Below are 13951 nucleotides of genomic sequence, written 5' to 3'. Positions count from 1 at the left end.
TTAATGGGGGGAAACGAGTACAGATCTCAGCAGAGGAAGTGGGGCTCTTGGGGGGGTCTGGGGGAAGCCAAAACTGCAGACGCCAGACCTGGAACGATGCAAAATGCATCCGTGTGCCAAAGCCGCGCTCCAGAGATGCGCCATCTGCTCAGCACTCGTGCCTGGCTCAGGACACAGCGGGGTCAGTCCCTGCTGTCCCCAGGGCCGCCCCACCTGCCCCACAGTGACCTCCTTCCAGACCCCCGCCCCTCAGCTCAGTTCTGGGGCTGCCCTGCAAACTTCGCATTGGAAACCGCTATCGATTTTCCTTACTAATGCACTTTGCTGCGTGGCGCAACACGCACCAAACAAAGCACAAAGAACTCAATCAGCCACTTAAACACCAACAAAAAAACCAACAACAAAACAAAACAACAAAGCAAATCAAACAAAACCCACTGCCTTCCCATTACGGGCCGGGCAGATCACGCAGTTAGAGCTTGAAAGGGCTCCCATTGACCCACAGCACTCAGTTGAAATGAAGGCAGCAGTGCGAATACGGGTGGAAGATGCGGGCTCAAGAGAGCTCTTTCCTTACATAAAAAGAACATTTTACTTTTTTCTTTCTTGTTACCTGCAAATGAGAAAGAAATGCTGTGCTCCTCTGCTCCGTGTAGCATTATTCCAACCGTACCAGCTCTCAGCTCCCTTTTCCCTTAGCTAATAAGTAATCATGAGGAGGTTTGTGGCCTTGTTTACTATATTTGGCCCAGAAAATGCTTTTTTTCCTCTCCTCCTCCCCTTGCCTCTTGCAGTAAAACGCTTCCTGAGATTTATTTGTAAGCCTGTAAATACAGAGTAAATAGCTTTAATTTAATTTACTGGGCTCCTGTAAGAAACTGTATCTGCAAGCAGGAATTGTTTCAGCCTCTGAGCTGAGAAGCGTGTGTGTGTGGATGCAGGATGGTCAGGTCCTTTGTATTGCTTTTTATTTTTTCCCTAAGGAAGAAACAGCTTCTGCTGCCTCCAGGAGCTTTGCTCTGAGCGTTGGTCAGACACATGGCGCTGAATGTGGCAAACTGCCCTTTGGACCCTGAGAAATGGAAGGTAGGGGTGTGATACTGCAGGGAGGATGACCATGCACTTCTTGGCCCAGCTTGCTTTTAAGGCTGACAGAGCCAGAGGGGACACGCTTCTGCCTTCTGCCCAGGAGAGGCTGTTCTGGTATTTTCTTCCTGGTACTGTAGGGTTGGTGGATTCTGGTACCTGGCAGGCAGCGCTTGGTGCCCGAATCCTCCTATCAACTTTGTGCCTATGGAGCTGTGACTTTGGAGCGGAGTTTTATGAATGGGGAGCGCTGGCGGCATATGGGAAGCAGCGCTGCGCCTGACATCCTGGTGAGAAAAAGGAGGAGGACGTGCGATGGCATCCGATGGAGGCTGGAAGGCAGGAGGTTCGGCCTGGATGGGTGCCCGGGGCTCGCGGAGCTGTCTGCGAGGGAGGGGTCTTTCGGACCGAAGCTGACGGCTGTTGCCATGTAACAGAGCTGCCGGACTGCCAAGCGTCTGAGTGGGGGACCCCGTGTGCCCATTACGCAATGGCAGGTTCCCATGCAAAGCAAACAGGAGCTGGAGCAGCGCAGCTCCGTGTGCTTTCGGAAAGGCAAAAGCGCCAGTGGTGACATGCAGTTGCAGCACTGCTTTTCCCTGCTTTCTGCTCCAGGAGCGGGGAGAAGCCGCTCGTCCCCGCGCTGTTCGGCGGCGGAGCGCTCCGTGGCCACGAGCCCAGAGCAGAACGGGTGGGAATAGAGGCAGAGCTGGCAGCCTTGGCACATTATCCAAGATAAATCCTGGATAAATGAGTCACTGACGCAGGCGGCTCGCTACGCCCCGTTTCGCCCCCGTAACGGTGCCTGGCACTCTCCCAGTTAATCAAGTGTTGCTTGTGCACCAGCTCGTGTGCGGGGTTGGAGTGCTACTCCAGGCTTGCTCATCTGCCAGCGACGAGCTTGGGTGGCTGCGCTGCATACTCTGTGTGTGGTTTTATCCTCCGAGTTATGAAATTCGCCAACTGAGATTTTCTTCTTTCTTTTTCTTGCATCCATTTATTAGGAGGTTTCCCTCCCCTTCCACTCCTCTCCCCCCCGTCTTGCACCTCTTTTATTTCGTTGGCTGCCTTGGTTAAGTCTGACAGCTTATTTAGAACGGGCCGGCGCCCAGAGGTAGAATTTGCAAACAAATAACTTTCACCCAACATGACAGCGCGCGATAGATTGCAAAAATCCGAGGCGATGCTCTCTGACATGACAGTGACAATAGGAGTTTTGTCCTCATTAGTTTTCCCAACATAAAGACTTCCTGCTCTGCCCAGCCCTGATTGCATGTCAGTAGGAACAGACTCCAACAACACCCCGCTGCTTTGCAGCACGGCGCTGCTCTCTCAGGGATGTGCACCCATGGCTGCGTGGATGCTGTGCAGATGAGCCTCACATCTGCAGGAGGATTTGGCCCCGCTGTGCACGAATCATGCGCGGGAATTGGAATCTGCATCTTGCTCTGGATGGGAGGGAGCAGGAAAGGGAGGATGGTTGTCTGCCTTCTGCTGCTGAGCATAGATCTAAGAGTTGCAGCAAGTGTTGTTCTCTTCTGTGGTCATAGCAACTTCTAAATTAATTTTGCTTACTTTTAATCTGAAGTATTTGCAGATCCCAAATGAGTTTTCCTCTCCAGCATTGATCTCAATTACTTTGTTACGATCAGAGCGTGCGCGGTGGCAGGGGAAGGGGAGGAGAGAATCGTACCCCTGCTTGCTGTGGGCTCTGCAGGGGGGTGGGGGCTTCCTGGGTTTGGAGCTGGAGGGAGTGCTCCTATTTAATGCAGCTTTTTAGCATCATTGAATCGGAGAATGGTCTGAGTTGGAAGGGACCCTCCAAGGCCGCCTGGTGCCACTCCCTGCAGTGCACAGGGACACCCACAGCTCCATCAGTGCTCACAGCCCCGTGCAGCCTGACCTTGGCTGTCTGCAGGGATGGGGCACCACCGCCTCTTTGGGCAACCTGTGCCAGTGCCTCACCGCTGACCTCATAGAAAAACCAAGTTATGCCATAATGTTGGGATCACAGTCTCCCAGATTCAAGCCTTGGGATGTCGACCTCCCAGGGGAAGAGGAACCCTTTCCCCATCCCTTCCCACTCCCAGGGTGCTGCTGACAAATGCCTTTGGAGCAGCTGTTGGATGTCCATGGAGAAAAACTGCCTGTCTCCCTGAGAAAGGAGACAGATGACACACTCCCGCTCGGGTGCAAGGGGGTGACCATTTTTCCTAATTAGTCATGATGTCTTGCCCATCACAGGAATAAATAGCAAGCTTTCCCTAAGGATGCGAGATGAGAAGCGCTATTTATCGTTGCTCTCAGAGGAAGCTGACAACATGACAGGTGAAATATCAGGAATAATTAAGAAAAATAAGGGCTTATGTACTTTATTGCATCGACAGCAGGGCTGCATTGCCAGCTCCTCGTGGATCCTCATGCGTGCCCCCATCCTGACATCACCCGTGAATTGCGCGCTGCTTCTGCGCCTCTGCAGAGCTCTCACCGGGGCCCTTGGCAACGCCGCGCATCCCAGCGGGCACCGAGCGCTGCTCATTGTTCCCTCTGAGCCGCTTCAATGAGACAAAGGTGCCTGCCTGGTGACTCAGCGATGGCTTCGATCGCAGCGCTGGTTCTCAGCTTCCCGCTGAGCTGTTGGAAAACATCACCTCCTCCTTCCCCGCCATGCCGCGTCTGCCGCTCCGTCCTGTTTCTCTGAGCAGAGCTCCTTTTCTCTTGGGATAGTCTTTGCTCCCACGCAGCAAAGACCACATGCATTCTTCCCCGAATCGTCCCAGGTTTGCTTTGTGCCATTGAGCATCGGGGAACAAAGGCGCGTGTTTGGTAAATACTCTTTTCCAGTAAACTCTTTGTCCAGGAGAGAAAGGAAGGAGAAATCACTAACTGAAGCCTTATAGATTTTTGACTGAGCCTTTTTGCAAATGGTTGCCTTCAGACAAGTGGCTGGGAAGTGGATCCCTCTGAGACCGGCGCTCGGGGAAGGCTACGCCCGCCCTCACCACTTACCAACCCATGCATCTTTTTTCTTGTCTGGTAGCGAGAGCTCTTGGCTGCATTAGGAAGAACATCTCCTGGCTTTGAACTGCTGCTTTTTTGCACTATCCCCTCTGAAATCGATGGCGGATGATGGAGTGGAACTGGGGGGGAGCAGCTTTCCCTGTCCTTGGGGTACGGCTGGGTTGGTGCACACTTTGGGTGCAGAGCCAAAGCTGCATCCCTCTGCATTAGGGAGACGTGTTTGCTTACGAGGCAGGACAGCTGGAGAGCTCAGGAACTGTATCTATTCAAACAATGTGAAAATCTGATTACAGCAAGTGTCACTGGGCATCACTTAACTCTTCCTCTGCAGCCCTGGCTTTGGCTGACAAGCATAATAGGACTCCCGGATACATCTTGTGCTGGAATAAAATGCCCGGTCAGAAGTGCTTAAAATCGCTCAAGTTTATGGAGTTTGCTAATCATGTCTCTCATTTGTTGGCTCAATGTGATTTTGGGGCTGTCCGTCCTACATTAAGCCTCATTAAGACAGTGTAGCGGCGTTGGTAAATGTGGTCAGTGGAATGTGTCTTTTTTTAGCCGCGGAGGAGAAAAGAAATTGTATGTCACAGTCCTCATCTTGTCCCCTTTGACCAAGTGCTCATTGGAACTTTTAAAGAGGCTTCTGAAAGAGGTCTTTTGTTAGAGGGGGAGGAGAAAGTGAGCAGCAAACAACTCCTGCACTGGGAAATGCTGCTCTTGGGGCACTTATATTTAGCTCGCTTGCAGCAGTGTCCCTTCAATTTGTACTCGCACTTTTGTTCCTTTTAACTACCACCACTAAGGGTCTAAAAGAGAGACACCAGCGAGGGATAGGCAGTTTCTCCTTGCAGAGGTGAAGGTATTTTTAACACAATGCCCGAGAGAAAGGAATTTGTTTCCTCCAACATTCAGTCGAAATCAGCGCTGTGAAGGATCCCTCGTGGAAAGCAAAAGCACTTCTGCCCACAAAAGCATCGCATGCAGCAGTGGGAGCGAAATCAAACAAAAGCTGAAGAAGTGTGCGGGAAAACAAAGGTAGAAGTTCAGCCCTGCTCAGTGGCCTGCAGTGATTCACTGCGCTGCGAGGGAGCACGTGAGCCACGCGCATCCATTGGAAATGTGCAGGGTGGCCAAAATTCCAGCCCAGCAACAGGAGAGGACGGCGTTGGGTTGCAATGAGAGCCAGAATTAAGACTGTGTTTTTGGTTCTTTTAAATACTTATCGCTCGCTGTAGCACCTTGTACTCAGCCCTGAGGCTTTGGAATAGGAAGAAATGTGGGGAGCTCTGCTGGCTCGCGGTGCTGCTGCTTCAGAGCTGACCTTGGGGATTTTTCACCTCCCTTTTGATTTACGGGCAGAGAGGCCCCAGGGCGGGAGTGCAGAAGCACGAATCCATCGCAGCTGTGGCTGGATCCCAAAACCGAGTATTTCATGCCCAACGCTGTGAGCCAATCAGGTGTGCTGTCTTGGGAGAGGAGTCCTGCTGGCCCAGCAGATAAGGTGTGAGGTGAAGGTCCTGCCAAGCCCAGACTTCCCTTCCCCTCCGCTATCTTTCAAGTGTTTGCTTTCTTTATCAGTAGCTGGCTGGTAACAAGTCGGACAAGTCTTGGGTTTAAATGTGTGATTCCTCAATTCTCCCGGCAAATAAGCCAAGATAAGACCCTGACCTTTGAAGCCAATTGTAATTTAATACAGCTTAAATAGTAAACATTGAACAGTTGCAAAGGCGTATGATCAAAGCCATTGATTTCTGGGTAGTGACATGGTGACTTGCTGAATAATTCTCAATAATGAGAAAATCTGAGAAAATTGAGACCTGCTTCCAAATATTATAAGCATAAATGATCACATAAATAATTAGTAAGCTACTCATTTAAGCTTTGCAAATGAGAAAGCAAGAAAATCCTTAACTTCCAGTAAAAATGCTAGACTGAGCATGTTCCTTTTGGGGAAAGCAGAAAAATGTCACCCCAGGCAGAGTTGAAAATAGATTTCTTTCTCCAGGATAAGAGCAGGACGCTTACTGCACAGCACAAACAGCTTTTTCCAAACAGCATCAATACAGCCCTATACTTTTTCCACGGGGCAGTTTACATTTCTTTGCTGGGTAGTGGATTAATTTAGGAGCACTCATTACGAGCTGGCTTGATGCTACATTGAGACCCTACAGAAGGACTGAGGCATTGGCGAGAGCAGCGATGTATCCACTTGTGTGCTTGTTTGAAGCTGTCAAAAACAAACTAGCCAACAATACAAATTTTACTATTTCTGTTTGGAAATGATGCCCATTTCAGAGGTTAATGGTGACCAAAGACCCCACAGATGCACCAAGCGTCGCCGTGGAGCCCCCAGCCCCTTTCATAGGGTCACAGAATGGTTGGAGTTGGAAGGGACCCTTGGAGGTCACCTAGTCCAACTCCCCTGCAATGGACGGGGACACGTACAGCTTTGTTGCACGTGCCTGCCTCTCGTGCTTTCCCCAGCATGGAAAGCGAAAGTCAGCACAACACGAATGGCAAACGGCGCTCTCTGAAATATTTCTTCCTAGTGAAAACGTCCTAGGAAAGCAGTATTTGAACATTTGTTAAAGAACGCGTTTGTGGCTGGGTTTGTTTAATACCGGCTGCCCGTGGTGCCGCAGCAGGAGATGCTGTAAAGTGCCTCGGTGCTGTGCTGAGTGCCTCTGTGCATTTGAATACGGCCAGAGCTGCCCTGCCCCACGCTGCCAGCAGCTCCTTGCCCTGGGAGGAGCCCCTGGCTGCTGGCTCTGCTCTGCTCGGCCAGCTGCAAAAACACAGCGTGCAACCACAGAGCAACCCCCACCCTGTGCCCTGACCCCATGCCTGCCCTTCATCTGGTTCTGCCAGAGGAAATTGGCTCTTACTTGGTTCTGCCTTTGTACACAACCAGATCTTCATCTCTGTTATGAAAAGCAGTCCCCAGGGCCCTGCCTCGCACAGTGCCCTTGTGAGCCTGCTGCTGCTGCTCACCCACCACCACTGCACATTGTGCTGTGTTGTGGCTCTTCCAGCAGAGCAGCTCCTGCTCCTTGACCTATAGCAGAACTCTGGGCCTGATCATACCCAGGGAGTACCACTAAAATTGCTTCTGCTTTAAGCACTGTCAGGTCTGGCAGAGCGGCTTCTGCTTGTTTCCAACCTGGAAACAGAGGGCAAGCAGCACTAAATGCTGTTGTGTTGGGGAACGCATGGTGCAATGCTCTGTTACTGGCGGAAAAGGAGCAGAGCTTCTGCTTTGTGCTGCACACAGCATACCTGCCTGCTGCTGGGCTGCTCCATTGCAGACACATTGTTCCCTATTGGCACGTCTGGTGGGATGCATGCCTGCCCCATGCAGACCCCCATCCAGGCCGCTCTGGCTTTTTGCAGGCAGCCCTGCAGGCTTTCAGATGTCAGTATTTCAGCTTTGTCTTGTGGCTGCTGTTCAAAGGACGAAAATAGGGTGGCCAAAAATCCGGATGCAGCAGATCACGCTGACAGCCACATCAGGGCAGCTCTGCCTCTCAGGGCAGGAAGCCACCATTTATTGCTAATGCCAGGACGAGGCTCCAAGTGGATGTCCTCGAAGCACAGCCGCGCTCTTCCCCAGCCCTTCAGACAGAAATGAAAAGGCTTTCATGTTCTGCGGGGGTGGAGAGCACAATTTGTGGTGACCTGTCTCTGGCTGGTATTTGAAAGGTCACTTTGAGTATGATGCTATCTGAGCCCATTGATTTAAAAAAAAAAAAAAAAAAAAAGCCCCAGCGCTGTACAGAAGGGGAAAGCGGAGGAGAGGAAGTGAAAATAGAACTGGCCACGGCCATTGTTTAAAACCAACAAAGAGGCACTGAAGGGCTCTGCGTGCTGCCAACAGCCGAGGCCAAGCGGGCGGCCGGGCTGCTCCGTGCAGCACTGCACAGGGATCTGCAGCTCCCTGCTGCTGGTGGGGGGCACGCAGCCACCCCCAGGCACAGACATTGCTGCTTGAATCCCCGTTGCATGCCAACAATCTAAAAGGGAGATAGGCGCTGGTAGGGTGCAATTGCGTGAGCGTGATGAATGCTGAGCGTCCTTGAAACGCAGTGCATTGAACCCATGAGCAGTGAATTGCTCCCAGGGTGCTCCGGTTTCATCGACTCGTAGAGTGGCTTAGGTTGGAAGGAGCCTTAAAGATCATGTAGTTGCAACTCTCCTGCTGTGGAGATGCATGCATCGTCCCACTGAAGGTGCAAGGATGTGCACGTCCAACTGAGCACACCGTGCAGGGTTTGGTGTCAATAGCAGAGGTGCTGCAGGCACATGCAAGTTGAGTTCCTGCACACTGCCATGTAGCCTGAAAGGGGCCTCACCCCACAACCACAAATGGATCGTTACCTTGAAAGCTGCCAGGGCCAAGGAAGAAACGATTTGCCCTGAAGAGCTCAGCCAACTGTCAAGATGTTTTGTGAACATTAGTGAATAATAAGGAGAAAGAGCAGCATTAGCCCTGCATCCATGCAGCAATCTGTCATATAACAAGGGGAGTATTGGCACGTTGTCATGTTTCAAACACCGCTAATCAATGTCTTGTAGAAAAAATAATATCACCCCAAATGCACCCAGTGCTGTGCAGCTGGAGCCTTGCAGAGGGCAGGGACAGCTGCCCCATTCCTGCAGGGATGGCAAGGACCGTGGTCCTTTGCTGCATGCAGAACATGCATCACTGCAATTCTTAGAAGTGGAGCAGAGGACCAAACTGCAAATGTGTAGCTACTGCATTGTGGAAGGGTCGGTCTGTTATGTGCAATGTGGTTACATCCCAGGAAGGATCTCTTATTTTGGAGTGTAGGTGAGGAGATCTATCCCTGTGAGCATCGTGGCTGGTGTTCAGAGGGGTGGGCAAGGCTGCATTGAATAAAATGGTTTTTATCAGAGGCCACGGTCCCAGCACAGGGAACAAAGGGACAAGCTGAGGGGAGTAAGGGCGGATCATAGAATGGTTAATGTTGGAGAAGACCTCTAAGATCATCCAGTCCAACCGTCCACCTACCACCAGTACTGCCCACTGAGCGTGTCCCTCACTGCCACATCCCCACGGTTCCTGAACACCTCCAGGGATGGTGATCCCACCACCTCCCTGGGCAGCCTGTGCCAATGACCGCTCCTTTAGTGAAGGAGTTTTTTCTAATATCCAATCTGAACCTCCCGCAGTGCAGCTTAAGGCCATTCCCTCTCATCTTGTGGCCATGGGAAGGGAAGGTTTCAGTGACGGAGACCCAGATTTGGTTTGTTATATTGTCTTACCTTCCATGTGGGACTGGATAAATTAATCTCCTGCTCAGTGCCCTGTCTGCAAAACAGGGATAATAGCATCTCAGAGATGCTCTGTGGGTGGTAAATGCGTATGAGAGACACAAGATGCTCTAATGCTACCATCTTGGGAACGGTTTGAGCGCAGTAGATGGGAGAAGCCTAGCAACTGCTACCTCATTCACCTCTCATAATTAATTGCAACGCACAGTGGCAGACGTTTCAATGGTTGAGAGGGGAAAGGGAAAGACTTAAATTTGTAACTAGATTTCTGCAGTAAGGAGGGAAAAAATGAATTTTGCACTGCCAAGTCGTGCAGAAAGGATGCAAGGAGAAGACAGGAGGGAGGGGACAGCACCTGAGTGTTTGGAAGGACAATCAACAGAGTGCAGAGGGGATGCTTTTAGGGAGCTCACACTGATAGGTATTTGGGGAAAGGGGATTTTCTTATTGGTGTAGCAGGGGAGAGACCAAAAGGAGCATTGCCAGTCAATGGTGGGACCTTTCTGCTTTGGGCATGAACTCAGAGGGGTCTTGGGCAGTAGGATGTCCCCGGAATGGCAATGTTCTGCATTGGCAGAAAGGGATTCAACCAAATCACTTCCAAGCTTTGGATATAAGCAATGAGGGCAAGTTAAGGCACGGGTTATAAAAGTGATGGATCTAAGGAAAAAGAAGAGTTTTGAAGGGTTGAAATTTACTGCAAAGTCTGGCCCAGAAATGACCCTCTTTCTCCTCCTTTGAATTTTTTCATCTTGTGCAGAAAAAATGCAGCTGGTCAGCTTGACAAGTGGAAACTGTAGCTTTGTCATTAACGTGCAATGCTGAAACAATGATGTATGGCTGGCGATAGATCATGTTGGGTTTCCGGAGAGCAGGGAAGAGTAAGGCATGCGACTAATTCATGATGCATGAACGCATTGATCTTCCTGGCTCTGAAAATACAATGTAATGAACCCCCGCTAACACATCATTTTTATGCCACTGCACCTCACTAATATCTAATGATTTCACCTTGCTCTGAGATAAAACATAATTGTATGGGAGTTCCAGCTTTGTTCTTCAATATCTGAGCAGAGGTAACGAATTATGTTTTGCTCTGTAGCTATCGGCAAGTTGGGACAAGCCTACAAAAACCCCCCAATTATTGGGCTGAGATGCCTGTTTAGAGCACTGTGTGTGTGTGTGTGTGTGACACTGTGCATATATATATGTTGGATATTAGGAAAATACTTCCAAAAGAGTGGTTAGGTGCTGGAACAGGGAGGTGCTGGAGTCACTGCTCCTGGAGGTGTTCAGGAAACGTTTCGGTGTTGTTCTGAGGGACATGGTTTAGTGGGGAAATATTGGTGGTAGGTGGATGGTTGGACTGGATGATCTCGGAGGTCTTTTCCAGCCTTGGTGATTGTATGATTCTGTATGGGTGTGTGGATATGCACACCTGCAGGTGTCCAGGCTTGGAGATCTCCGGATCTCATCCACCCAACTGGTGCTCAGAAAATAGCACTCACTCAGAGACAGAGGCTGCCCCGTAAGCATTACGTTTGCAGCGTTCCAGCTGGTGGTTTGAGAGCACAACAATCGCTTTTTCCAAAGTCCACAGTCCTTTTGAAGACCAACCTGCCGCAGTTTGGCCTCGCAGAGCTCTCGCCAGACAGCTTCTTCCCCGGCCAGACAGAGCATTTTTCTGAAGAAAATAGATTTGCTCTCCTTTTGATAATGTTAAGTGCCAGCACACTCCTAAGTTGTTTGTAGCTCCCCTCAACAAAGCTGCACACCAGGATTTTTTCCTGCTTACTGTTGTCCATAAGCAAACGCTTGCTCTCTTCCAAGTCATCCTAATGCCCGCAGACTGTACAAATGCTGACGATAAATGTTTGCTTTGGGCCCCGATCAATTGGACACGAGTGCTGCTTCTCAGCGCCAGTTGCGTTTCCCATTGCACTGAGTGCTCTGGGAGGTGTGGGCAGAAGGAAGGACGTGGGGAGAGGGACAGCACTGGGCTCGTCCTCCTGTCCATGTAGTGGTTGGAAGCTCTTTGTGGGCGAGAGAGTGGTAAACTCCTGTTTGTTGTACTTCATCTGTTGCAATTGGGGTCCTGGCCCTGACTGTGGTTTTTAAGCACCCTCACAGCACAAAAATGGAGCAAGAGCAGTAAATGTGAGTTGAAGGTGAAGATGCTTGTGGATTCTTCAAAGGAAAATCCTACTGTTGCAAAATAAGTCAATGAAAGTCTAACCATTCTTGACAGTGAAAGCTGAAGTAATGTTGTACCTAATTTGAAATTCCCTCTAGGCTAAGTAAGACTTTTCCTTTCATGTGTGATGTCTGTGTCCCTTCTGGGAGCCCTTTCCTCAGTACCATGGTTGGTTACATGTGGTGTTGACAGATGATTAAGACATGAAGCCTCTCAAATCAGAGGAACAGTCAAAGCTTTGCATTGTGTGCTCAGGTGTTTACCCACACCATTCCAAGCATTTCAGGCTGACATTGAGGTTCTGGGCTTGCTGCCTCTTGCATCTCACGGTGTCCATAGCAAACAAGATGCTGAAGGGAACAACACACCTCAGCTGAGCGAGCAAGATACAAGAGGAGAGAACTGGCAGCAATGTAGCTGAGCAGATGATCTTACTGGATTTGCTGGTTTCCAGCCTCCACGATACTCTGCTTGCCACATCTGTTTAGGGAAGTGCTGCTCTGCCTCTGCGTGTTTGCAGTGTTGCCGTAACAAGCGCAGGCAGCGTTGCCCAGCGGGCTGTGCTCCGATGCCGTGTCACTCCATCCAGGTTGTGGGGTACTGGGGTGGGGCAGCCAACACCCAGTGGTGGGCATCTCGCTGGGGAGGAGATGCGGCTTTGGATGTGATCAAAGGGGCTCTACTCACAGCTGCACGTAACCAGATCCCCAGCCCTCATGGTGCCAGACAGACCCGTGCCTCCCCCCGGCACTTACGGTGATGGCTTCCTTTTGGTCTCCATCCCCATGATCTCTACGTCTTGACTTTCCCAGGCACTTTCCTCCTATAAGCATATTAAACGTATTTAAAAAACACTTAAATGCTAATGTGAAACCTGAAAAGAGGATGTCAAACGCAAGAGACATGATGTCTCTGTAGAAGGATTTGACCCCGGTAATCTAATTTACTTTACATTTCAAATGATACTTCATTCTCTTATTAAAAGGCTCTGTGTCATTGGCTCGTAAAGATTACAATTTCTCGTCTCCCAATTGTAATAAATCCAATTCAAGCACCCTCTTGATTTGAAATTTGTCACAACAACATGTGGAGGGCACAGTTCCTGAGTTTTATGGCGAGGGTGCATTAGACTCATCTGCAGAGAAGATGACGCAAGACTATAAAGCAATTTGTCCCTCTATCTCTATTGTATCCATGTTTTTTTTTTTTTTTTAGAAAAAAAATGTCTAAATTATAGCTTATTCCCTATTCTCCCACTGTAAAAAGGTTAGAGCGGCGGGGGAGCCAGACTGACTGGATGTTTTGTGCTTCATGGTTACACTGGGGAATCATCTGGCTTCTTCAAAACCATCTGAAAACATTTCATCTTGCTTCAGCAGGCTTGGGAGCTCAACCTTCCCGCTTATAATTATTGGAGATGATAGAAAACCGATCACTGCTTTGTGCACGCATTGGGTCGGGCACTAAGTAATGCAGTCACAGCGGATGATGCATGGCTGCTCGCTGCCGGCACACCGTGCTGCTGGCCAGACCCAGGCACGTCTCCACGGACGGGCAGCAATCAGGTGTTGGCACAGAGCTCCGTGTTTGCATTGCAGGAGCATCCAGGTGCTGGGTTTGCTCGGTGCTGTGCACCAAGGGTTTTTTCTTGTCCGCCTCCATCGTGTTTGTTTGCAGTGACAGCGGGGTGTGCTGAGCTCTGACTGTGGAGTTTTTGTTGCAGATTATGGCTGTTGGAAAATGCGTCCGTTTCAGCCTCGGTGGAGGTGTGGTGCAGATCCCAGCCCCACGGTGAACCTGGCACTCGGTGCTCTGCTGGGCACCTGCCTGCTGGGATCAGCCCTCCTGGTTTGTCATCCTTCCTCTGATCTGCACTCGGTTTTTCCTACGGTGCGCAACAGCTGCCCTGGGCTGCCGCTTCATTTCCTGCCTGTATCCATCAACGACACGGCGATCTGCAGCGGACGGCAGATTCCTGCGATGAAAGCCACGGTGCACCCTTCCAGGCTCTCGCTGGGGGTGTCGAAGCGATTGTAAATTCATGAAAATAGAGCAGCCTGCCCTCGGTAACCCCTTCTTTGATGGCAACCCCTCAGGGCGGCAGGCAGCTGCGTGCAGGGCAGGATGATGGTGTGCTGCAGGAGCCGGGTTGGGGTTGCTCCAAGCACAGGACAGCAGCAGAGCGATGGAGCTGACAGCAGAATAGCTGCTCGTCATCCACTGGTGGCATAAAATGCAGCTTTTGGACAGCCTCATGTAAACAGATGCAAGAGACTTTGCTCGGAGAGAACTTTCACGCTTTCGGTGGCTGTTGCTCCTGAGGCTTTGGGGTTTTTTTTCTTTTTTTTTTTTTTTTTT

Source organism: Numida meleagris, chromosome 23, assembly GCF_002078875.1.
Source record: "Numida meleagris isolate 19003 breed g44 Domestic line chromosome 23, NumMel1.0, whole genome shotgun sequence".
NCBI classification, from domain to species: domain Eukaryota; kingdom Metazoa; phylum Chordata; class Aves; order Galliformes; family Numididae; genus Numida; species Numida meleagris.
The sequence above is the reverse complement of the archived record's forward strand: the minus strand, read 5'-3'. Positions refer to the sequence as shown.